Source organism: Bubalus bubalis, chromosome 7, assembly GCF_019923935.1.
Source record: "Bubalus bubalis isolate 160015118507 breed Murrah chromosome 7, NDDB_SH_1, whole genome shotgun sequence".
Taxonomy (NCBI): domain Eukaryota; kingdom Metazoa; phylum Chordata; class Mammalia; order Artiodactyla; family Bovidae; genus Bubalus; species Bubalus bubalis.
This window is the reverse complement of record NC_059163.1, coordinates 75,696,755-75,724,056: the sequence shown is the minus strand read 5'-3', so window position 1 is coordinate 75,724,056 and position 27,302 is coordinate 75,696,755. Positions and strand designations below refer to the sequence as shown.

The 27,302-nt window shown below is 39.4% G+C and overlaps 2 long non-coding RNA genes across 4 annotated transcripts in view; one reads left to right on the top strand and one right to left on the bottom strand.

Moving 5' to 3' along the window:
- The window catches only part of LOC123334459, a 244,352-nt gene that overhangs the window by 70,131 nt on the left and 146,919 nt on the right, over positions 1-27,302 (bottom strand). For both annotated transcript variants that reach the window (XR_006552330.2, XR_006552329.2), the window contains exon 2: positions 22,805-22,894. This is a non-coding gene — a long non-coding RNA (uncharacterized LOC123334459). The remainder of the gene's footprint in view (positions 1-22,804; positions 22,895-27,302) is intronic.
- Positions 1,606-27,302, top strand: part of LOC123334463 — a 60,368-nt gene continuing 34,671 nt past the window's right edge. For both annotated transcript variants that reach the window (XR_006552337.1, XR_006552336.1), the window contains exon 1: positions 1,606-1,891. This is a non-coding gene — a long non-coding RNA (uncharacterized LOC123334463). The remainder of the gene's footprint in view (positions 1,892-27,302) is intronic.

Sequence of the window (27,302 nt, the reverse complement as noted above, 5' to 3'; positions counted from 1 at the left end):
GAGCAAGGGAAAATAGCTTTGTGAAATTGGTGTCTAGTTTCTGTAAGGCTTTTTCACAGAAGAGCCTTTAAGGCCAAACTAAATAAGAAAACAGAATTCACTGCCAGGCTCATCCCAAACTTGTGTGCCCCTAGGGTGATAGTCACATGGAAAGCCCATGGTCTCAATTTAAAATGTATTTGTTGTTGTTGTTCAGTCACTAAGTCATGTCCGACTCTGCGACACCATGAACTATAGCATGCCAGGCTTCCCTGTCCTTTACTAACTCCCATAGTTTGCTCAAACTCAAGTCCATTGAGTCAGTGACGCCATCCAACTTTCTCATCCTCTGTTGCCCTCCTTTTCTCATGCTCTCAATCTTTCCCAGCATCAGTGTCTTTTCCATTGAGTTGGCTCTTCACATCAGGTGGCCAAAGTATTAGAATATGTGTGCAAAGTCGCTTCAGTCCTGTCCGACTCTTTGTGACGCTATGGACCATAGCCCTCCAGGCTCCTCTGTCCATGGGATTCTCTACACAAGAATACTGGAGTCAGTTTTAATGCCCTTTTCCATGGGATCTTCCTGACCCAGGGATAGAACTGCATGTCTTACATCTGCTACATTGGCAGGCGGCTTCTTTAGCACTAGTACCACCTGGGAAGCCCCACCGGAGTATAAATCAAGCCAAAAAACAAATAAATAAAACATATCATACTTTCCTAATTTGACAAGTCTAAACCAGGATGGCCAGGTTATAATTAGAATTCTTGGCTCCTGGAAGCTCTATCCCAGAACAGAGAGCACAAGAGGCAAGAGTAGGCCAGTACTTGTCCACAGCCTATCTTCATCTCATTCCACGCGTGGCCCTGTCCTGGACTGAGCAAGACTGCACAAGCAAGTGTGTCAGACTCCACACTTTTAAAGTCTCAGTCCCCCGAAAACTGCTCCCACTTCAGATGTCAACATAAATGAGGTGTGCTGCCCACATACGTGCCCAGCCGACTACAAATTCAAAGGTTCCTACAACCCTCCTCAGGTTTAATCATTCACTAGAATGACACAGTACTCAGGAAAGCACTTTACTTACTACCACCTTTTCATTATAAAGAACACAACTCAGAAAGAGTCCAATGGAAGAGACTGTTCTCATGAACCTGTAAGTTCTCTGAACTCTGTTGCTCAGGCAGTTGTACAAAGGTGTCATTAGTAAACATGACCGACTGACTCATTGACCAATGGTCCTGAACTCAATCTCAGAGCTAAAAATTCCAAGTCTCTAATTACAATTTGGACTGTCTGACAACCAGTCCCAATCTAAAGCTATCTATGGGTCCCCAACATATCATCATATTAGCATACACAGGATACTCATTATGTCAGAGATTACAAGGGTTTCAGGAGATGTGTGTCAGAAACTGGGAAGACGTGGTTTATTTACTATGTCATATCTGACTCTTTGAGACCCCATGGGCTGTAGCCTGCCAGATTCTTCTGTCCATGGGATTTTCCCACGTAAGAATACTGAAGTGGTTTTCCATTTCCTCCTCCAGGGGATCTTCCCAATCCAGGGATTAAACCTGAATCTTCTGCATTGCAGGCAGAGTATTTATCATCTGAGCCACCTGGGACATCCATATATTTATTTTTTATTATGCCACAGGAAGATTCTCTGAGAAGCACAGAACAGGTGCTGAAAGAATGAGTCAATTCTAGTCTCCCAGGAATGCAGAAAAGCTAATGACAGATGGTGACCATCCAGCCACAAAAGGCTGTGATGCTTCTCTCCTCCTCCCCTCTCTCCCTGAACCCAGCTACTGAGAAGGCAAGGATATAAACAGAGATGAGGAAGCCAACTGCATGTCTCCTCCACAGTAAGGTTTCTAGACCTGAAGCAGTACAAGCTGGTGGGAGGTGAGTACCTCTATGTGTGTTACTAGATGAGAGTTTTGATTAATATATGGATGACTAATATTTTATTTACTGAAACAAGGTCATTCTTTGAACTAAAGAGGATAAAAAGCTCTGGAATGTGTCTAAGTTTTCATTCCTGGACAGGGAAAGAAAGATAACAGCCCATAGAACAAATACGAAAGAACAATGGGAGAAAGAATAAAACTGCTTTGTTGGCATCTTAATATGTTTAGCTAAGTCAGTGAAAAGTTTCTATTACCATTAGGTAGTTGAGATTTGTTGCTTTACTGTAATTATATGCATTGAGTCATGTGGGGTCCCAAGATTTATTTGTGTTATATTCTCTCTAGTACCTGATCTGTTAAGGCACTCTACTCTATAATGTTTTTATTCTTCAAAAATGAAAAACTTAAAGATTAATGTTAGACCAAAACACTGTTTTAAAGTATCTTAACAGCACCAAAAAAATTTATCTGGGGCGAATATTATCCTGAGATCTTTCCGATAAGTGACTATCCTTGATTATATATTTTATTTGCATAAAGAATATTCTTGGCACTGAGTTCCACATAATGCTTCCCTTCAATGACATGGCCATTAAGAAGTTTGACTGATGGCTCACAGCCTTGGGCCATGGCCTACTTTTTAGAGTGTTCAGTGAGCTGAGCAGCTTCCAAGAGTCAACTGTAGGAAATATTCAACCCTTGGTGTCATTGAGGTTTGTCTCCTGCATTTTAGTTGATTGATCTTTCCATCTCCCCATATGAGCAACAGGCTTTCAAGAGAGGAAAATGTTAGCAGTTATAACAGGACATTTTAAAAGAAGTTCCTCCTCTTGGATCTCCTACTTCAGTTCCTGGGGAACACTGCCAGCTCTCATGTGAGCATCTCTTCTATTTATTGTTTATAGCTATTTATCACCTTTCTCCCTGATGAGTCACTCTTCAAAAATGGCGTCTCTCCATAGCTGACTGGGGCAGTTGGCAAAAAGGTCACCTTGCTTTCAAGTACTGGGCTTTTTTTTAACAAAATATTTCAGGAATTTAGGCTTTGCTTGCAGAAAATTAAAATTCATTCTATTAGGTTTATCTTCTTCCTCAGACAGCTCATCCAGCTATGTAAGATCTTGGACAGATTTAACCAGTCATTCCACAGAGACTGATTTTACCTCGGAGTTGATCGCTGAAGTCCAGTCCTTTCAGTTATTGTTTTTTTCCCAAATACCACTCCCTCACTGTCTCCTTGGTGCTGGTTTGAGACTACCTCTATTTCCCATATTGCTTAGGTATTTTCAGGAGACCATTATTGCTAATCAGAAAATCAAATAGTGTCTTTCTTATCTCCCGACACATTCATTTTTTCTTATCTCGTTTGCCTAAAATAAGGTCCTCCTACTAAGCTTCATTCTTTCTCACTCTGTCTCTTCCTAATGTGTTCACAAATCCTCAAATTGCATCATCTATGCCTTGTCCTAATTAAGCAAAACATAGGGAAGAGGTTTTCTGGGTGCTAAGGTCTAGCAAGAAAGACAGGAACATGTGTCATGCTTCAGAACCTAGCATCTGGATCCAAATTAGATCTTAAGTGGGATTAACACATATCTGGGCATCCAACTGAATGGCACTACAAACTCCATGGAGATATAAATTTCATTCATTTTGTTCTTCAATTCATGCCCAGAATTTATTATAGTTCTTGGTAGATAATATTCATCTAATAGCTACCTGGTAAACAAATGACAGTGTGAATGAAAGTTGCAAAGAAGGAAATAAAATTTTAGTTTAGGCTGAAGAAAAAGAGACATATTTAAGCTGATGCATGGGGTGAGGTCAGAACAGTAACAGAAAACAGAACCTAGGATTGGAACCAGACATTAGGATCCAGCCCAGCACCATGAACACATATCCAACAAGGATAGGGATAAGAACTTCAGGTGGATGAAGAGCTGTTGTTTGGGGGAATTTTGTGAGATGTGATGATACTTTGTGAAAGATGTGAGATGTTTTGGTTTATCTTCAATTGCAGGATGGCAAAGTGGAGCAAAGAGATGCTCTCTCTACTTCCAAAGAGATGTGGCAAGTCTTAAGCACTGTGAATAGCCTCAGAAACACAGGCCTACATTACTACTTAGAAGGTTTGTGACTTTGCAGGGAATTGAAAACATGCTGTTGACTTGGACATCAGCTGAGTCATGGTGAGATATGGAGAAGAAAAATAAAAGGATTAGGAGCTTAAATACAATACCTCCAGGTCATCCCAGGAAACAATGGGTTTACATTTGAAATGAGCTGGCATTCTTATATTTTGTGGAAATGATTGAGTCAATAAGATCTGCTTCATTATTATTAACCAAAGGGCTTCCTTGGGGCTCAGGTGGTAAAGTATCCACCTGCAATGCGGGAGACCTGGGTTCAATCCCTGGGTTGGGAAGATCCCTTGGAAAGGGCATGGCAACCCACTCCAGTATTCTTGCCTGAAGAATCCCCATGGACAGAGGAGCCTGGCAGTCTACAGTCCATGGAGTTGTAAAGAGCCAGACATGACTGAGCAACTAAGCAGTGTACTAGTAATCAATAACAAAGCAATTCAGTAGCCCCTTTCTAATGACTACAATAGCCCAGGGACTGTGTTAGGTGCTACAAATACAGTGTTAGCAGGATACAATATCTGTCCCCAAAGTCCTTCCAGTAGGGTGTACAAGAAAAAGGCCATTCAAACAAGGTATGAGGCACACAATGACTGTACTTGCTGCAGAGTATCGTGAGAACCCTGAGAGATGCCCGTGCTTGAGAGGCTTTTGGAAATGCAGATTATAAAGACACAATTCAGAAGTCAAGAATTCATAGGAAGCCCAAGCCTCTCAACATGGTCATTGAGCCCATGTCTGAAGTTTTCTTTTTAGAACATAAGTGAATGCCACAGGCAGGAGTAATTCCTTCAATGTGCTATGTTGACCTAGAAGTTTATAAAGTACCTCTCTTTATTAAAATCCTCTTTAAATTAAGTCCCCAGTTGGAAGCTCACCTGCAGAAGGAAACTGAATACAGCATTGACCTTTCCTCCACCAAATGGTTCATTTATTGTATCATAAGCTAGAAGAATGATACCAGACGAATTGTTAGGCAAATATCAACTACAATTAACCTTGACCTGATGTGAATCTTTCTTTTTCTTTTCATTTTTTTTTAACCTCGTAAACGTATTCTGTGGAACTGGTTATCAAGGTCAAATAACACTTTTGAGCCAAAACACAGCTTTGATTAAAACAGAACCTTTTCACCCCTGGCAGTACTACAATCAGAGTAAAACCATTGAGAACACAGTCCTCTCAGTACCAGAGAGTACTTCCATTATTCATGTTGAGCATGTGATATCTGTCAAACAGGATGAGCTAAATATTTCTACAAGTCACTCATCAAATAATGAGATTGTTAAGACATCCAGGCAATGCACAAAAGGAGCATGCTTCCATTTTAATAATTGATTTGTTCAGTCATGAATACCCAGGGCAGTAGCAGAGAAAACAGTGAGGACTCTGGTGCAGAGAAAATAATTAAAAGAAGCCTAATAGCCTAAGTGTTCAGAGAAACATCAATGGATGGAGTTGCACATAATTTGCACATAATGTCATTATTTCAGATTAAGCAATTACTGGAATATAATGTTGTCAAATGAAATATGAGAAATGTAGACACTCGGTCACATTCCTAAAGGAGCTATACCAAACCATTTATTTTACCATTTAATAACCCATGGGCCACTGCTGATTCATTGAGAAATGTAGCTAATTAAGATTCAGAAACAGGCTCAAGATCAAAGTGAAAGTGAAAGTCACTCAGTCGTGTCTGACTCTTTGTGACCCCATGGACTATACAGTCCATGGAATTCTGTAGGCCAGAATACTGGAGTGGGTAGCCTTTCCCTTTTCCAGGGGATCTTCCCAACCCGGGAATTGAATCCAAGTCTCCCGCTTTGCAGGGGAATTCTTTACCAGCTGAGCAACAAGGAAAGCCCAAGAATACTGGAGTGGGTAGCCTATCTCTTCTCCAGGAGATTTTCCCATCCCAGGAATCAAACTGGGGTCTCCATTTACAAGTGGATTCTTTACTAACTGAACTATCAGAGAGTTTCTTAGATTTATCTAAGTCAAGATTATCCAGTCTCTCATTCCAACAATGCTTTAAAATGAACAGGGACCCAGATATAAAGTATCTGTACATAAAGTATCTAGTGAATATCCAATAAAAATACTACCTATCAGACCAGAGATTGACACTAAATAATATAGGATTAAAAGAAACTTAAAATCTACTCTTACTTATGTACAAGAATCTCCAAATTTCTTCATTCATACATGTCCAATACAATAAGAGTCCTTACTGGGTACCATGTCTTCTCCAGTCACCACAAATACAAAAATATTTAAAAATTACAATATGTCCTTTCTCAAGGAGTGGATATACTTCAGATGAGACAGATGAGTATCTAGTGACAATAACACCAAGTGATAAATGTCATGACTAAGGGGAGACAAAAGAACAGTGAAGCAAGGAGGAATTAGGTAAGGCTTTACAAAGGAGGTGATAATTGAATTTAACCTTGGCAGGCAAAGACTCTGAGGAGGACTTTTAGGAAGAAGAAATCCTGAGCAAAGACACTGAGCAAAAATGTGTGGATGACTTGTCCTGTTCCCCAAGGGAAAAATAATAGCACAATGGCCAAGATGAGAAGCTGAGGAGACAGACAGTGCAACTTCAAACCCCAGCCTGGTCACTTACTGGCGGTACAGTCTTGGCACTTACTGCCTTGGCTACCTCACCTCATCTCCCTATGCTTCAGCTTCCTATAAAACAGGGACAATAGTAATAAACTAGGGATGGAATTGCTCAGAGGACTGAGGGAGTCAATGTATGTAAACCACCACATTTTTTCCTTTTCATGAAAAGGCATTTTATTTTAAATATAGAAGTGTGTACATGCCAATCCCATACTCCCAATCTATCCCACCCCTGCCACCCTTCCTGCCTGGTAACTATAAATTCAACTCTTCGCATCAGGTGGCCAAAGTATTGGAGTTTCAGCTTCAGCATCAGTCTTTCCAAAGAACACCCAGGACTGATCTCCTTTAGAATGGACTGGTTGGATCTCCTTGCAGTCCAAGGGACTCTCAAGAGTCTTCTCCAAAAAAAAAAAAAAAAAAAAAAAGTCTTCTCCAACACCACAGTTCAAAAGCATCAATTCTTCGGCACTCAGCTTTCTTCACAGTCCAACTCTCACATCCATACATGACCACTGGAAAAACCATAGCCTTGACTAGATGGACTTTGTTGGCAAAATAATAGCTCTGCTTTTGAATATGCTATCTAGGTTGGTCATAACTTTCCTTCCAATGAGTAAGCGTCTTTTAATTTCATGGCTGCAGTCACCATCTGCAGTGATTTTGGAGCTCACAAAAATAAAGTCTGACACTGTTTCCACTGTTCCCCATCTATTTCCCAGGAAGTGATGGGACCAGATGCCATGATCGTTTTCTGAATGTTGAGCTTTAAGCCAACTTTTTCACTCTCCTCTTTCACTTTCATCAAGAGGCTTTTTAGTTCCTCTTAACTTTCTGCCATAAGGATGGTGTCATCTGCATATCTGAGGTGATTGATATTTCTCCTGGCAATCTTGATTCCAGCTTGTGCTTCTTCCAGCCCAGCGTCTCTCATGATGTACTCTGCAGAGCAGTTAAATAAGCAGGGTGACAATATACAGCCTTGACGTACTCCTTTTCCTATTTGGAACCAGTCTGTTGTTCCATGTCCAGTTCTAACTGTTGCTTCCTGACCTGCATATAGGTTTCTCAAGAGCCAGGTCTGGTGGTCTGGTATTCCCATCTCTTAAAGAATTTTCCACAGTTTATTGTGATCCACACAGTCAAAGGCTTTGGCATAGTCAACAAAGCAGAAATAGATGTTTTTCTGGAACTCTCTTGCTTTTTGGATGATCCAGCGGATGTTGGCAATTTGGATGTTGGCAATTTGGTCTCTGGTTCTTCTGCCTTTTCTAAAACCAGCTTGAACATCTGGAAATTCATGGTTCACGTATTGCTGAAGCCTGGCTTGGAGAATTTGGAGCATTACTTCACTAGTGTGTGAGATGAGTGTAATTGGGCTGTAGTTTGAGCATTCTTTGGCATTGCCTTTCTTTGGGATTGGAATGAAAACTAACCTTTTCCAGTCTTGTGGCCACTGCTGAGTTTTCCAAAGTTGCTGGCATATTGAGTGCAGCACTTTCACAGCATCATCTTTCAGGATTTGGAATAGCTCAACTGGAATTCCATCACCTCCACTAGCTTTGTTCGTAGTGATGCTTTCTAAGGCCCACTTGACTTCACATTCCAGGATGTCTGGCTCTAAGTGAGTGATCACACCATCGTGATTATCTTCGTTGTGAAGATCTTTTTTGTACAGTTCTTCAGTGTATTCTTGCCACCTCTTCCTAATATCTTCTGCTTCTGTTAGGTCCATACCATTTCTGTCCTTTATCGAGCCCATCTTTGCATGAAATGTTTCCTTGGTATCTCTAATTTTCTTGAAGAGATCTCTAATCTTTCTCATTCTGTTGTTTTCCTCTATTTCTTTGCACTGATCGCTGAGGAAGGCTTTCTTATGTCTCCTTGCTATTCTTTGGAACTCTGCCTTCAGATGCTTATATCTTTCCTTTTCTCCTTTGCTTTTTGTTTCTCTTCTTTTCACAGCTATTTGTAAGGCCTCCTCAGACAGCCATTTTGCTTTTTTGCATTTCTTTTCCATGGGGATGGTCTTGATCCCTGTCTCCTGTACAATGTCACGAACCTCCACCTATGACCTAACTGGGCTTAGCCAAATATTTTGAAGAACTGTAAGGGAAATTAAGTGATTAGGAGGGATAGAACATATCCATGACTTAGAAGAGGATAATGTCCAATGTAAAGTCTGGAGATCAATGCAAATTTGGTTGATCGTAGTGAATCCAATTACTATTTTTGCAAAATATCTATGAAACTGCTTTACAATATGTTGAAACAGAGTCTAGAAAACTCAGGTAATTAATAGCAGGAAGGCTTTCTTTTTCCCTTAGCCAAAATGGATACATTTATTCCCCATGTTTCCTAGAATTAGGTGAAGGTTCATCTCAAGTAACCAAAGAATAACCAAAGCTGTGATGAAAACATGATCAAATCCAGTGCTTCACTGAATGTTACTGAGTGTTCATTACTGGCCTTGGTCATCAGCACAGTCCCCAATTTCTATGACATAATCAGGATGACAGTTTTTCCTCCCAGAGCCAGTTTTCAGAGAACATATCATGTTGCAACAACAGCTCTGATGTCTCGAGGGAAGTGGGAGCATCCAACACCATGCTGACCTCGCTCCAGCACAGCAACTGCTCTGTGCAGGCTCAGGAGGAGGTTTCAGTCCCTCTGTGCACATCCAGAGCTTCCTTACTCAGGAGCTGGTTTCCGTTCCATTCAGTTACTTCCAGATCACCTAACCAACCATCACAAAAACCAGCCTATCTGAAAGGATACTTCTTCTGAAAGGATCTTCTTGATCCACTTTCTAAAATGCAATTTTACTGAATTCCTTAATTTAAATTCAGAGTTACAACATCAAATAGCCACATGAACAACACAAGGAACACAAGCAAAGGGTAAGTATTACCCCACAGGTGCTAATCTGCCTATGTTGCAACCAAGTATCTACCAAATAATACTTCAAAACACCACCTTCAAATGAAGGTGTCAAATATGGAAATACATCTGGTTCTCAGACCACCTATTTTCAATTCTTATAAAATTGCCTACCCTTGATCTTGTTTTTCTTTTTTCAATACGTTTATTCCATGATTTTTTGATCACGGAATCTGAACCTCCACGTTCATCCCTTAGAAAACCAACCATGTGGAAAGAGTCAGATGATGGTGACCCTGAATCTGTCTAGAGGTAGAATGCTATAGGAAGGAAAGCCATGAGCTAGAATTTGGGAAGTGCTCTAACTAGCTATGTACCGTGATCAAGTCACTTGATCTCACCTCATCCTCTAGTTCCTCAACTGTAAAATGGGAATAATAAATATTAACTGACTTGACTCCCACATAGGAGTTTTCCAGGGCTACTAGAAAGTAATGGGCACATTTTAATTATCCTTATGATGCCCAGGAGAGAGATAAGGATGAGGAAGAGGAGGCTCTGCTTAGTGCATAAATAGTCACAACTGCAGCTATAAGACTGAGACAACTTTAAAACAATCCTTTTGCATCCCAGAGGACCTGATAAATTACTTTTCTATCTCTTCTCATTAGACCAACAATCCTCCAGTCTCATAAACTCCTGATTAACAATGACTGTGTGATCTAGTTAAACTCACGCATCCCTTAATTAAATCCCAGCAGAGAGGAAAGGAATATATTTTTTATTCCATACACATAACTTTCCAGGAATATTACTGGTATGTTTTTGCATCAGTATTGAAAAATAAAAATATGTATTTAGTTAATAACTATCTCCTTGGCTTTTCCAAATACACTGCTTTTCAGAAACTTCTCTTTCACCCACCATGGAATCCTGTATTTATTTATACTGGATATAATTTTAGCCAATGTTGCCCATTGTCAAGATGGTTATATATAGGTTCTGTTACAATAAACCAATTTAATTCAAGGTAATTTAAGAATTACATAATCTTCACTAGTAGAATATCCCAGTATTCGAACTTCTGTGCTCTTAAGGAGTACTTTCTTACCAAAACTTTGAACTTCCAGCATCATCTTCTATCCTTAGTGAAGATACGGATGAGTATTTGCCTTATAGAAGTCCTTCCTTGGGCAGGCAAAGGCATGTTTTAGAAATATCAGGAAAGGGCTTGAACACCAAGCCATACGTGGAACTACTCTTCATTGGAATAGATCATTGTTAGCTATTTAGCCTTTCTTAACACTTCACTTTGTTTTAAATTCCTCTACACACTCTTCATTTTATTTTATTTTATTTTATTTGCAGTTCTCTACTAAAAGTCGCTTCATTTCTTCCCATCAATCTTCATTAAAACAAAATAAAAAGCAATGAAACCTTTAACAATACATCTAATAGTTCACATTATTTTGGTTTTTGTCTATCTGGTTCAAAGCTTTATGATTTATTGTAAATGAAGACACAGATTTATACATCAATTGTGCAAAATTAAGAGAAGTAGCTCCTATGTTGCATACAGATTCAGGATTCAAAATATATCAATGATTTCAAAGGGACAGAAGAAACAAAACTTTCTAAAAATGTTTTTAATCTTTCCTTCAGGCCAAGGGAAAAAAACTAAACATTTGACAGATAAAAGAAAGAAGTGATAATGTATTGTTGTTTTCCTTGCTTGATAGGTATAATTAAATCATTATTCAGAAACACTATGTCAGTTATACTTTGACTATATGAGTGGTATGTGGTTCACGTGTAATATGAATGCCTTCTGCCTACCTGTAAAAAAATAATTTCTAGGCATTGAAATTTTAAATGTTTCTATTTACAGTAACTTAACAGCAGAACTGTGTATTTTATACTTTGAGGTCAAAAGTTCTTCTTGTTACAGGAGTAATTATGAATGTCCCATAAATTTAGCTACAATACTGTTTATGTGGTACTATTAACTTTACAATAAATTGGAAATAATCTACATCTCTAATAATTGATGACTGGCTAAGTAAATTGTGTTAAATTATTATATACCTCCATAGTAAAATATTGTACATACTTATTTTAAAATATTTCTGATAAGGCAAAATATACAGTAAAAATAATTCAGGTTAAAATATCTAAACAACTATCTGATTTTAGTAATGTATATACATATGACTGAAAAGTCTAGAAAATTATATATTAAAATGGTGTGTGGATACTAGAGAATTTGAGTAGATTTTATTTTGCTGATCTATAGTCTCTAAATATATGTAATAAATATGAACTATTTCTTAATGAGAAAAGCAAGTTACTTGCCAAGTGAAAAATGAATGAAGACTTAATCTGATAGCATTTCATGAGACAAGGTTTTAGAAAGTGTAGTTGATCATATGCCCAATTTTCATTTAGTCAACAAATATTAACTGAGTACTTTCTGTATTTCATGTACTGAAGGATGCAGCAGAGAACAAAACAGTCCTCTGATGCAAAGCATACATTTTGTGAAGGAGACAGACAGTTCATACATAAAATAATTATGTATCAGGTTATGATAACTATATGATAAAAATAAAGCCATGTTAGGGGCAAAAGAGTGAAAGGGGAACCTTGTTTCCATTGGGGTGGCTGAGGTGGAGATACCTAAACAGAATGAAGTGAGGAGAGAGCCACATGAGTTATGGGAGGAAAGAGCTTTCCTAACAGCGGGGATAGCAAGTGCAAAGGCCCTGAAGCAAGCGTGTTCTGTATGAGAAGCTGTCAATGTGGCTGTCAGATAAAAACAAAGGGGAGTTTAGATTTCAGAAACAGAACAGTAAGGAATCAATGCCCTATAATTTTTACAGGTCAGATTTCCTTTAGGATGCTGTGCTAAATTCAGTTCCTGGTACCACATTTTAATGAGGAACAATGAAGTATTAGAGCATATAAAGAAGAAAGTATTCAGGATAATGAGGGGCTCTGGACCTCATGTCACTTGCAGAACAGCAGGAACTCTAGCTGCTTAACTGAGGAAAAAGAAGACCTGATGCAGATGGGAGAGGGCTGTGATGAACTTAACTCTGACTTCAGAGAGCAAAATCAGAATGAAAATTACAAGCAGATCTAAGCCAAGTATAATAAAGCTGATCCTAATAATGAAGGCTCTTCTAAAAATGAATATCAAGTTCTAGCTGTGCAGCTAGTCACAGACCGAGCACCCCTTATACAAGATTCTGTGATGTTAGTCCTTTCCATCTACATGATCTGCTGATCCAAATGCTCACTCTGCTTTGCAGATTACATAGCACTTAGCCTGGGTGATGAAGGCTTACCAGAGTATGGTATCACTTCTAATGGGTACCAGTCTGGTAGGTACCATTACAGGATCTTTGACTTGATTCATGGACCAACAACACAGTTGAAAGACAACAGGCCATTTCGGGAAAAAACAAAGCACTGAACTGTATAGAATCTTAGAACCTTGAGCTGGAACAGGACTGTGACATCCTGTAGGCAAGGGCCATAAATGACTGGGGGTGTGAGAGGGAGGTGTCAACTGTCCTCTCAGCACGTGTGGAGATGGAGGCATCTGGCTTCTAATTCAGTAGCAGATTGGGTTATTTAACAAGTGCTCAAGTGAGCAAATGATGGTTCTATTTTGATAGGTGTTAATCAAAGCTATTGTCACAGAAACAGAGTCTTTTGCTACAATCTGTTCTTTGATAAATGTGTAAAATACATCATGGGGACCTTTCTTCTAGTAATAACATTGCCTGACATATGAGTTGTGAATGAAGGTACTATGAGAATGATTTTTTTTTTAATATTTTAACAAAAACATCACACCTACACTCTTCAGTAAGAACTGCTGCTTTACTATTATTTTCCAAGGAATGTGGAGAGCTTACATCCTGAGGCATAAGATTCTCCATTTGGCCCTTGCTAAATTATATCCCATAACTACATCCCCATAACCTTACACAGGGCTTGAAATAAAGTGGGTTCTCAGTAAGTGGCCACTGAATGAAAAAAACTGAGACAATTACTGTACTTAACAGACCATAGATCATTTCAGTGACATTGAGATTGCTCGGAACATTTTGGTACTCTGCATTAGAATTTAACTCTAATATTTTTTACTTTCTTTAATGAATTTTTATCCTTGAATGTTCTATTTCCAAATAGCGAAAAAGATGGTCAAAGTTGGTCAGACAGGGCTTTAAAGTTTAAACAGGAGTGAATTTAAAATAATGGGAATATGATTCCTTAGGCTTTCTAGAATGGCAGAGGAGTATCCACCCTTGAAATATACCACACCAGAGCCTTTATCTCATCACATCACCACTGCACTGGTGTTCAGCTGTCTCATCTTCTGCTTGAAATACTATACTGCAATTAGTGCTAGAGAAGACTCTTGAGAGTCCCTTGGACTCCAAGGAGATCAAACCCGTCAATCTTAAAGGAAATCAATGCTGAATATTCACTGGAAAGACTGATGCTGAAGCTGAAGCACCAATATTTCAGCCACCTGATGCAAAGAGATGACTCACTGGAAATGACCCTGATACTGGGAAAGACTGAAGGCAGAAGGAGAAGGGTGTATGGAGAATGAGATGGTTGAATGGCATCACAGACTCAGTGGCCATGAATTTGAACAAACTCTGGGAGATAGTCAAGGACAGAGAAGCTTGGCATGCTGCAATCCATGGAGTTGTAAAGAGTAAATCACGACTTGGTGACTGAACAAAATTCCCATTTAAAACATCTTGTTTCTAGTCTTCTCCCATTTCATAGGTTCAGAGCCCACAAACAAAATTTTTCATATCCTGGATATGACATTCACTAGTTTTATAACCTAAAACAATTACCTAATAAATAGCTCAGTTGGTTAAGAATCCGCCTGCAATGCAGGAGACCCCGGTTTGATTCCTGGGTGGGGAAGATCCCCTGGAGAAGGGATAGGCTACCCATTCCAGTATTCTTGGGCTTCCTTTGTGGCTCTTCTGGTAAAGAATCCACCTGCAGTGCGGGAGACCTGGGTTTGATCCCTGGGTTGGGAAGATCCCCTGGAGAAGGGATAGGGTACCCACTCCAGTATTCTGGCCTAGAGAATTCCACAGACTGTATAGTCCATAGGGTTGCAAAGAGTTGGACATGACTGAACGACTTTCACTTTCACTTTCTAAGATGCTTGCTCCTTGGAAGAAAACTATGGCAAACCTAGACAGCATATTAAAAAGCAGAGACATTACTTTACTAACTAGGTCCATAGAGTCAAAGTTATGGTTTTTCCAGTAGTCATGTATGAATGTGAGAGTTGGACCATAAAGAAAGCTGAGCACCAAAGAACTGATGCTTTTGAACTGCAGTGTTGGAGAAGACTCTTGAGAGTTCCTTAGACTAGCAAGGAGATCCAACCAGCCAATCCTAAAGGAAATCAACCCTGAATATTAATTTGAAGGACTGATGCAGAAGCTCCAATACTTTGGTCAACTGATGCAAAGAACTGACTCATTGGAAAAGACCCTGATGGTGGGAAAGTTTGAAGGCAGGAGGAGAAGGGGAGAACAGAGGATGACATGGTTGGATGGCATCACTGACTCGATGGACATGAGTTTGAGTAAGCTCCGGGAGTTGGTGATGGACAGGGAGGCCTGGAATACTGCAGTCCATGGAGTCACAAAGAGACAAAACTGAGCAACTGAACTGAACTGAATCTTTCTAAATTAAGGTTTAGTTTTATAACCTGTAAAATGGAGATGATAGAAGAACCAGCTTAACATCATTTAGCTGAAGTGATATAGATACGCTCAAATGCTCACCATTAATATCATGCTGTTCCCAGAGTGATTTTTGGAGCGGCTTCCTTACCTACGGTTAAAATGAAAATGCTCTGACTTGAACTTCAACATGTCTCATGACTTGAACCTCAGTTCCAATTCCATTTTGACTCCTTCCTGTTATCTTCCCTCCTCTGATCCCACAAGTACTAGCACAACAGATAATTCATGACCCTGTTACTTTATAAATTGCTCTTGATGCTTACTGACTTGCTGTCTCCTTCTGAAATCCCTTCCCCTGGAATGCCCTTATCCCATTTCTATCTCTACCTGATGAGTGTCAGATCATCCATCCAGTGTCAATTCAGAAACCATGGCCTCTTGGTGACTCCATTTTATGCTAATTACTCATTTACATGTTGGGCCCCTCCCTGGTCTGTGAGCTACTCAGGCAGTCAGAGATCTCGTTTTCTTCTGTATCTCAGTGCTTAGTTCACTCCCTGGCAATAACAGGCTTTCCAAATAAATTTGAAGATCAGTCCAAAAGAAGGAGCTACAGAATTCATTTCTACAAGGGCACACTGCAGATTCAAGAGAGTCTGCTTAGGTTCTGCAGCTGACTGACGCTTTAAAGGGGGCAGTGCTCATGAAGATGGTGTAAGTCAGCAAACATTTTGTAACATCTAAGAGAGCCTTTTCCATTCACTCTCGTTAGGAAGTCAACCATCTAGATGGCTACTAACTCAAAAAAGAGACAAAAAAAAAAAAAAAAAAAGGTGGCATATATACCTTGTACTTTACAATTCTTGTAAGCAGTGCAAACAAATAAACTGGCAGAAAGTAAATAAATCACTTCACCATTTTTAATTATAAAGCAAATAAGTTCAATATTTCTAGCAGTAATTAGTTTGATAGTAGGAACAGGGTAAAAAGACAAGATAATAAATTCTGGGAAGGATGACTGCTCTTCCTCTCTCACGGAAATATCAAAGTCGACATGGTCGATGTGTCCGCAGGTACACATCTCCACCTGCATTTTAGCACCTCCAGTGCTGAGATAGCCTCAAGGATACAGAATTAATTGACACACAGTAGGTGTTTTTTATACATGCTCACTAGATTGGATTGAAAGATGAAAAATATTATCTCTTCAATAAGAGAATCCCCTCCCCCAATAAAACAAAAAAACATCTAAGGTGTGAGATGAATATGAAAACAGGACTACCTTTCAGATGAAGGGCTGATAAGAATAGTTGATGGACTTGCTACCAGCGTCAGGGCTGAGCAAGCTTACTTTCTTGGCATTGTGCCTGAGGACGCTGACTGGAGTAATGAGAAATGTTCAGACCTTCACATCCTCTCTCTGCTGTTTTAAGTATTTCTCTTCCAAAACAGGACCTGAGTTTTCTCTAGTCACCACCCACTAACACATTAGGGGAAGTTCTTCTGTCTACTTTTCAATTCACCTGCTTTTTTTAACCAGTGAAAATTATGATTTTGGAAATCATCAATCTAGTGACTAAATCAAGGATTTAGGTTTCATCCTATGTGCCAGTTCTGGTGGATTGGTTGTATAAGCTGGCACTGTGTTGAGAACAACTTTGAGGTTCAGTGGAAAGAGAATCAGTATCAATTATGGGAGAAAAAAGGTGGCATATACACCATGTATTTACAATTCTTGGATAAAGCTTTCCAAACAAACTGGCAGAAAATTACTGAATTAAAGAAATCACTGTGCCACTAATTATACTAGTTGTTTGCTAATTATACTAGCAAACAAGTTCAATATTTTTAGTAACACTGACTTTGATAATAGATACATGATGAAAAGACTAGACCATCTATTCTTATAAAGAACAGCAGAAAAGGAATTAATATTTTTACAACACCATGTCTCCAATATTGTCCTAGGTGCTATAAATATTGCTATTCCCATTTAAACATTGAGGAAAGTGAGGTTGAGAACAAGAAACTTGCCCAAGGTCACACAGTTATAATGGAGTACTATCAGGGTTTGGTCAAGGTCTGTTTGTTAATAAAATGACCATATGTCATGTTGGATCCCAATACACAGGCACACACATAAGCACACACGCACTTGTATGTACATATATATACATTGAAATATATGCATATGCATATACAATGCAAACTTCACATACCAAGAACATGACTTTGGAAAATCAAAAAGTAAATAGCAAAGTTCTAACAGATAATGAGAAGCATTCTAAAGTTCCTATTATAAATCAATTCATACCCTATTAACTCTTAATTTACATACCATTCTAACAACTTGCTCATCTGACCTTTCCTAAATATAGAAAACTAGCTACAAAAGCATACATAGGAAGAAAAACAGAGCTGATAATCAGCAATACAGGTAGAAGAAAACCATGCTCTTTTATGGTCCATTATGATAATTATGAACATAAGAATAATGATGGGTTGTTAAGGAAGGAATAACTTGTATTCAACAGTCTGTCCAATAAGGCAAAAATGCATTTGAAGCAGTTTTAAAAGATGTCCATGATTTTTTTTTTTTTTAGTTAGCACTACAGTGTATTCCTTTAGTATCTGGAAAACTGATGGAAATTTTATAATTTGTCCTTCTGCTAAGGTCAAGCACTGAATTTAAATGAGATGTTATTATGTAAAACATTTGGGGATTTTTTCCAGTGATAAACACAAATATTTTATAAACTTAACAAGATGTAGGTAAGCTTGTGGAGTTGGGAGCTTGGGTCCAGTATTAAAGACTGTTTTTAATATCACTTTTACTCCATTGTTCATAATGAAATACAACACTGAAGCCTACAGACTGCTGGAATATCAGCCAATTCCATAAATTTTCTCACTCTTTGAGATAAAAGGAAAAGGAGTTTTTTGGTTTTTTTTTTTTTTGGCTTGCTAAGAGTTTAAAATTATAAATGAGCTTGAACGTCTCAGTCACCGCCATTCAACAAATGGCTGGGTTCCCATGGACCTATGGTGTCAAGAATCATCTCAACCGGAACAAGGTATGTAAGTAATGAGGGCTATAATCTCAAGGGTCAGGAAAGGCATTGTCTGGAGAAAACAAGTATCTTGTCTAAAATCACACCAAGAGAAGCAGACCATATCTTCCTGTTTCACTGTGTGCATCTATGTTACCTATGCCCTAGCTCTTTTGTTCACTTCACACAAGTCACCCAGAGAGCATCAATGAAGGACCTATAAACATGGAGAAATCATAAGACTCCCAACCATAGAAGTCAAAATCAAACCACCAGCCAGCTCATTCTGAGACCCGTGAAACAAAAAAGCAAATGACTCACCACGAATTGCATAATTAAAAGATGACTTCAGAAAGAAAACACTCATTGGCCTGCAACTCACTCATCTTCTCTGTGAATTCCCACCCCCAGCCCCATCCCACCCACACTTAAAATTATCTCTCCATTTCCATGGGGCCAGCCACATATGAAATCGCCTCCGTCCAAGTTTAAATGGATTTAATTCTCACAAATGGTCCTAGCATAAATCCCAGTCAGCCTGCTGAGCTGCCTCTGCATTCCCAGTGTGACTGGGAAGAGCCTGCTTCGAAGAAGCACACCCTGAAAATTAAGAATGAGGACATTCTTGCATCTTCTGTATAGACACAAATACCCTCAAAGAATGACCTGCCTATTACTCTTCTCCCTTCTGTTCCTGGCCCTCAGCTTCACACTCACCATATATAATGCATTACATCATCTACATGGCTGACCGCTGGTAGATACTGTTAACTTTTTCCGGTCATATTTTATCCCTTCTTCTAGGTCCTAGAAAAGTGACCTTTGAGTCCTTTGCCTTTTATTCCTGTTCTATCCCTTAGCTGACTTAATGACTGAAAGATGAAATAACACACAGAAGGATACACAGCATGACCAGAAAAGTGACTCATCTGGCCAAATCACCTGTCCCCTGGAAAATTCCTGAGTCTTGCCAATGTGTATAGACATCCATTCTTAAAATACCAGAGCAAAATGTAGGGGATTTTCAGCCTCTGCTGTCTGAAATGCTTCTACATTATCTTGATGATGAGTTCTGAAGTTTCAGCCTAGGAATCGCTCATAAAATCTTATGTGCCCTTACATATTCCAGGCCAGTTTTCATGTACATTTTTACGTTTATTTTTCTGATGGGGGAATACATAGCTTTCTTACATTTTTATTTTCTCATTCATTTAATTAATATTAAGTGAGTACTTTCTGTGTGTTAGGTATCACGACAGTCAGATCAGATCAGATCAGTCGCTCAGTCCTCGTGTCTGACTCCTTGCGACCCCATGAATCGCAGCACGCCAGGCCTCCCTGTCCATCACCAACTCCCGGACTTCACTGAGACTCACGTCCATCAAGTCAGTGATGCCATCCAGCCATCTCATCCTCTGTCGTCCCCTTCTCCTCCTGCCCCCAATCCCTCCCAGCATCAGAGTCTTTTTCAATGAGTCAACTCTTCGCATGACATGGCCAAAGTACTGGAGTTTCAGCTTTAGCATCATTCCTTCCAAAGAAATCCCAGGGCTGATCTCTTACAGAATGGACTGGTTGGATCTCCTTGAAATCCAAGGGACTCTCAAGAGTCTTCTCCAACACCACAGTTCAAAAGCATCAATTCTTCGGTGCTCAGCCTTCTTCACAGTCCAACTCTCACATCCATACATGACCACTGGAAAAACCATAGCCTTGACTAGATGAACCTTTGTTGGCAAAGTAATGTCTCTGCTTTTGAATATGCTATCTAGGTTGGTCATAACTTTCCTTCCAAGGAGTAAGCATCTTTTAATTATATGGCTGCAGTCACCATCTGTAGTGATTTTGGAGCCCAGAAAAATAAAGTCTGACACTGTTTCCACTGTTTCCCCATCTCTTTCCCATGAAGTGGTGGGACCAGATGCCATGATCTTCGTTTTCCAAATGTTGAGTTTTAAGCCAACTTTTCACTCTCCACTTTCACTTTCATCAAGAGGCTTTTGAGTTCCTCTTCACTTTCTGCCATAAGGGTGGTGTCATCTGCATATCTGAGGTTATTGATATTTCTCCTGGCAGTCTTGATTCCAGCTTGTGTTTCTTCCAGTCCAGCGTTTCTCATGATGTACTCTGCATAGAAGTTAAACAGGGTGACAATATACAGCCCTGTCGTACTCCTTTTCCTATTTGGAACCAGTCTGTTGTTCCATGTCCAGTTCTAACTGTTGCTTCCTGACCTGCATACAAATTTCTCAAGAGGCAGGTCAGGTGGCCTGGTATTCCCATCTCTTAAAGGATTTTCCACAGTTTATTGTGATCCACACAGTCAAAGGCTTTGGCATAGTCAATAAAACAGAAATAGATGTTTTTCTGCAACTCTCTTGCTTTTTCCATGATCCAGCAGATGCTGGCAATTTGATCTCTGGTTCCTCTGCCTTTTCTAAAACCAGCTTGAACATCAGGAAGTTCACGGTTCACATATTGCTGAAGCCTGGCTTGGAGAATTTTGAGCATTACTTTACTAGCGTGTGAGATGAGTGCAATTGTGCGGTAGTTTCAGCATTCTTTGGCATTGCCTTTCTTTGGGATTGGAATGAAAACTGACCTTTTCCAGTCCTGTGGCCACTGCTGAGTTTTCCAAAGTTGCTGGCATATTGAGTGCAGAACTTTCACAGCATCATCTTTCAGGATTTGGAATAGCTCAACTGGAATTCCATCACCTCCACTAGCTTTGTTCGTAGTGATGCTTTCTAAGGCCCACTTGACTTCACATTCCAGGATGTCTGGCTCTAGGTCAGTGATCACACCATTGTGATTATCTGGGTCATGAAGATCTTTTTTGTACAGGTCTTCTGTGTATTCTTGCCATCCCTTCTTAATACCTTCTGCTTCTGTTAGGTCCATACCATTTCTGTCCTTTATCGAGCTCATCTTTGTATAAAATGTTCCTTTGGTATCTCTGATTTTCTTAAAGAGATCCCTAGTCTTTCCCATTCTATTGTTTTCCTCTATTTCTTTGCACTGATCACTGAAGAGGGCTTTCTTATCTCTTCTTGCTATTCTTTGGAACTCTGCATTCAGATGTTTGTATCTTTCCTTTCCTCCTTTGCTTTTTGCTTCTCTTCTTTTCACAGCTATTTGTAATGCCTCCCCAGACAGCTATTTTGCTTTTTTGCATTTCTTTTCTATGGGAATGGTCTTGATCCCTGTCTCCTGTACAATGTCACAAACCTCATTCCATAGTTCATCAGGCACTCTATCTATCAGATCTAGGCCCTTAAATCTATTTCTCACTTCCACTGTATAATCATAAGGGATTTGATTTAGGTCATACCTGAATGGTCTAGTGGTTTTCCCTACTTACTTCAATTTCAGTGTGAATTTGGCAACAAGGAGTTCATGGTCTGAGCCACAGTCAGCTCCTGGTCTTGTTTTTGCTGACTGTATAGAGCTTCTCCATCTTTGGCTGCAAAGAATATAATCAATCTGATTTCGGTGTTGACCATCTGGTGATGTCCATGTATAGAGTCTTCTCTTGTGTTGTTGGAAGAGGGTGTTGGGGTATAATAAGAAATAAATCAGATATAATTGTTGACGTCATAGAACTTAGAGATCAGTAGAGAAAGAATACATTAATAAGAAAGGCATTCAATACGGTCATCATTCAGAAACAATGTTGGGGAAAGCCACAGTACTTTGATTGCATGTAACACAGAGACCTTTTGAGGGATAAATCCACACTATCAGCCATGCTAGCAACTGTAAATGCATATTATTAGAGGTTTATTAGCCTTAGCCTGCAATGTTTTCAATAACGGTGCATCACAGAACTTACAATAACACGAAACTCAAAAGTTTATAATAACAAACATCAATTTCTCACTTATGCATCCGCAAGTCAGCTGAGCTGCTTTCATGTCAGTCTGCAAGTCTTCATGTCAACCAGAGTGACTAAGCCCGGGATAAAAGGAGAGCTTCCTGCAGTACCTCCTCCTCATGGGAAGAGCAGAATCCCAGGAGACTAAGCCAACTGTATAGCAGATTTCCAGATCCTAACCATATCATATGAAGTGAAAAAAAGTAAAGTCTCTCAGTCCGACTTTCAGAGACCCCATGGACTGTAGCCTATGAGGCTCCTCCATTTCATGGAATTTTACATTCACTAATATTCCTGTGGCCAAGCCCAGACAAAGTTTAGGGACATGCCACCCACCATGAGGCCTAGGAAGGCACATGGATGCACAGTACAGCTATTACACAATGGGGAGACGGGAAGTCAAGCCCAATAATCCAATCTACCAGATTCAGCTTGGAAAACTCTGAGTGTGCCACTTACCTATTATACCATTGCAATTAAACATGAGTTTACACTCTTAAGTATAAACATGTGTGAACATGATTTCTGGTGTCAAAAATTCAAATTTGTCAATAAAATGTACTCAGAGCATAGTGGGGAAGACCTGATTCTTACCTGGTCAGTCAGTCCTCTGGATTCACAAAGATATTCCCTGCTGTCATGGTCACATGAATGTATTCACTGGAGGAACTCCAAGGCATCCAGCTGAGGGAAAAAGAAAAAAGCATCATTTTTATCAAGGTCAAAAGAGGTGAGGGGCACTAGAAGAACACAAATGAAGAGCTATGCAGACATATTGCTTCAGACAGGATGATGGCAGGTGGGAAATTCAGAGAACAGATCTGAACATTGGATCTTGGCATCTTGTTGGACCTATGACATGGTTCCTTGATGGCTCAGATGGTAAAGAATCTGCCTGCAATGTGCGAGACCCAGATTCAATCCATGGGTGGGGAAGATCCCCTGGAGGACACATGGTAACCCACTCCAGTATTCCTGCCTGGAGAATCCCATGGACAGAGGAGCTGGGCAGGCTACAGTCCATAGGGTCAGAAAGAGTCAGACATAACTGAGCGACTAACATGATGATGGGAAACAAGGATATTCAAAATTCCTCCACCACTCAGAATGTGTATAACAGAGGAAAGGAAATAGAATCCTTCACCTGAAGAAAATCTTTACAATTTAATTAGAGAAAGTCAAAACAAATGTACCAACTCTCCAACAGCATGTAAATACAGGCTGCTTCACAGCCTCTTGTTTCCCAGGAGGGAGTCTATGTTTTCCTAATAGAGTCTTTATTAGCCTATTTGGGATTTGAAAAAGCCTGTTCCAAACAATAAACTCTCCATTTCAGGCTTTCTGTTATGAGGTCTCTGAGGTCGGGCCTGCGTTTTATTTAGCCTTGCATGCATGCGTGCATGCTAAGTTGTTTCCGTCTAGTCTGGCTCTGTGAAACCCTATGGACTGTAGCCTGACAGGCTCCCCTGTCCATGGGATTCTCCAGGCAAGAATACTGGAGTGGTAGCCATTCCCATCTCCGGGGGATCTTCCTGACCCAGGGATCAAACCCTCATCTCCTGCATCGGCGGGCAGGTTCTCTACCAGTAGTGCCACCTTACTTAGCCTTGCTGCACTACAAATAGTGAGAATCTTAATATGTACAAAACAGGTATAAATAAAAAAGTTGTCCTGACACTGAATTGAATATGTAAGCACGCTATAAACTTAGTAATTCTGGCAGCTTTGGGAAATGTTAGGTAGTTAGAATAGGAAAAAGGAGTTCAAAATGGCAGTGGCTAAAAAACAAAGAAGGGAAAAGCCTGTGAAAATAGAACAAAGAAAGGTCTGAGGACTGGAGTGAGGACCTCAAGCAAAACAGCACTCCTAGCTAGCCCAATTTACATAGGGCAGACCCAGGGGAAGGAGAAAAAACATATAAAAAGAGGAGCCAAAATTGGGCTGGAAGCCGTTCTTCTCTTCATGTCTTTTGGGTCTGGGTCAGCACGCCCTCACTCCTCGAGGATGTATTTTCCTTTACTTGCTAAATAAAACTGAGCTGTAACACGGAGCTGTAACACTGGTCCATCGCTTCAAATTTTTGTTGTGATGAGACAGAACCAAGGAAATTATAGACACCAATAAGTTCTTATAGACAGCAAATAAGTTCTTAAGGTTATCATTAGAAAAGGCGAAGAAGAACTAACCTGTCCTTTAAAAATTGTTTTGTGGTCTCATTCTAAAGGATTTGAAGAAGTTAATGTTTGCTGAGTGACTAATATGGACGAGACACTGCTAAGAACTTTGCATACCCTACCTCATTTGATCTTCTCAGATATCCTCATATAGGGATATAATCCCATACTATATATAAGGAAAGAAAAGATGAAAAAAAAAATTCACTAGTCACATAAAGAGTGAATGCCTGACCTCTGGGTAAATCTCGGTAGAAATGATTCTGACCCCTCTCTACAGGTAAATTTACTCACAAAGGATGATCACAGTTTTCCATTCCAAGGAAGTAGTTTCATACTCACTTTTGCTTTCTCCTAAAGCTCCACTCTAACAACAGGAAAGAAAAAACTAACACCTAAGTGTTTCTCATCTACAGATGAGAAAAACAGATGGGAAATAAGACAACAATCACACAACAATTCCCAAAGGGCCAGGAACTGGCACTATCAATTACCTCCAAATGTGGGGATGAATCATGGGATGAAAAAAAGCAAGCTGATGTAAAATACATTTATGAAGCTATTGGATCTCTTTCCCCAATCTGGTCTGCTAGGTATCTTCCCTCCCCTACCTCAGCAAAGTCTGGAGTTTTATTTTTTGGAGATGACAAAAAAAAGTCCCTAGAGTGGAAGATACCAGGTAAAAATGAAGTTCAAGGTACCACTATGAAAACAGGAGGACCACATGGATTTGTTGCACACAGTGGATGATGGATCCCTTTTCTATTCCTTCCTCTCAGCTATCTGAATGCTTGCAGTCAGCCTTTCATCCTTCAAGTGAAATGTGATGAATTTGGCTTTGATAAATATGGCTTTGTGGAACCCAGTCTGTCCATGAGGAACAAATAATACTGTAACCAGGAACAGAATTTAATGAAACAAAGAACAACAGGGACCAAAAGAGTACTTGGAAATTTAAAATATGATGGTTTGAATAAATAATATTTATAAAGTCAAAAGACTCCGAAAAAACAAGCCAAAAATTTTAGAAAATTAGAGGACAAGTTAAGTGCTCCCATGTCTGAATAATTGGATTTTCAGGAAGAGAGAACAGAGAAAACATAGGAAATAAAATGATCAAAACAAGCACATTCATACTTATGTATATACATAAATCAAGATTATATCCTAGAACTGAAGGAAATATTTGGGTTTATATACTGAAGGCATCTATCAATTCCAAGAACAATGGATTTAAAAAAGAAACTTACACCAAAGCACAAGCACATTATCATATTTTAAAATACCTTGGGAGAAAAAAAAATTCTATGAGATTCTGGACGAAATAAGTAGATCTCACACACACACAAAACTATGAGACTCAGAAGACTTTGATTTCTCAAAAGTAGCATTTAGAAAGCAATTAAGGAATGTCTTTAAAATTCTGGATGGAAATTATTTTCAATACAGAATCTAAGTGTACCAAACTATCTATCAAGAATGAGATTATAATTAAAACATTTTATGACATGAATGACTTCCCAGGTAATGTCAGTGGTAAAGAACCTGCCTGCCAATGCAGGAGACACAAGAGAGACAGGTTCCATTCCTGGGTCAGGAAGATCCCCTGGAGTAGGAAATGGCAACCCGCTCCAGTATTCTTGCCTGGAGAATCTCATGGACAGAGGAACCTGGTAGGCTGCAGTCCATAGGGTCATACAGAGTTGGACATGACTGAAGCAACTTAGCATACATGACATAAATGTTCCTAAGGATCTCTCATATGTATTCTTTCTAAAGAGAAAGTAAAAAGACATGGCATACAGGAAACAAGCCGTCCAAACTGACAGAAGCTAAAAGAATCCCCAGGACAAAAGTGAAATGGGATCCCAATATGACAGCTATGATATAGGCATGGAAAGTGACCAGCCCGTATTGGAGCAGTACCAGAATTCCCAGAAAGACTTCTAAGGATGATGAAATCAACAGCTACAAGATGCAGATGCATCTGAACACCTTAAGGGAAGAAGTAGACAACTTTGAAGATTTGGGGTTAAATTACTCATATGAAAAAAGATGAATATTAACTTTACGGGAAACTGCAGGGGAAAAAAAGTAATCATATGTTACAAGGCTCAGTTCTGAAGAAAATATTTACATATTACTTTCAAGTGTAATCATGATTTTAAAAACTGTCTATGTTAATTCACTTAATTCTCATATCAAACTTGTGAACTGAGTACCAGCATTGATATTTCCCCATTGTAGAGCAAAGGCAACTCCAGCACACAGAATTCGGTCACTTGTCCAAGGTCACACAGCTAATAAATGATACAAGGTGGATTTTGAACACGGGCATTTGGCTCCAGATTCCATGCTTTTGATTGCCACATTTTATAGCTTGAGTTATAATAAAGCAATTATGGTATATTAATATAACAAAAATTCCAGTGTATTGGGAAGATAGGGAAGAAGAAGACTGTGAATGTATGGTGAGAAGCAGTGAAGAGAAAGAATGCTGAAACCTCGTCTTTCAAAGGGAAGTCAACAGATGATGCCCAAAATTAGGGAAAAAATAAGTAATTTGGTTCTGAGAGAACTGAATAATAATACCAAAATAATCAGCTAAAAGAGGAAGTGGTTTCTGTTATAGAAAGAGGAATGGAGTAAAGGAAAGTAGGGAGCTCCTGTTATAACCAACCTTGTGTAGCACTGGTTGACTCTTCAAATTCTAGACATGTTCAACTTTGGTAAAAATAGAAAATAAAGATGGAAGAAGTACAGGAGGATGTAGAAGAGGAGAAAGTGAGAGGTAGAGTTTTGCTCTTCTCCTATTGGAGGGACCCAGTGGATTGTCCATCCCTTTGGGAATAACATTGAAAAGGATGTAGCATAGTGGAGCAAGCATAGCTGAGCCAGATTCTAGCTTGGTTATGTTG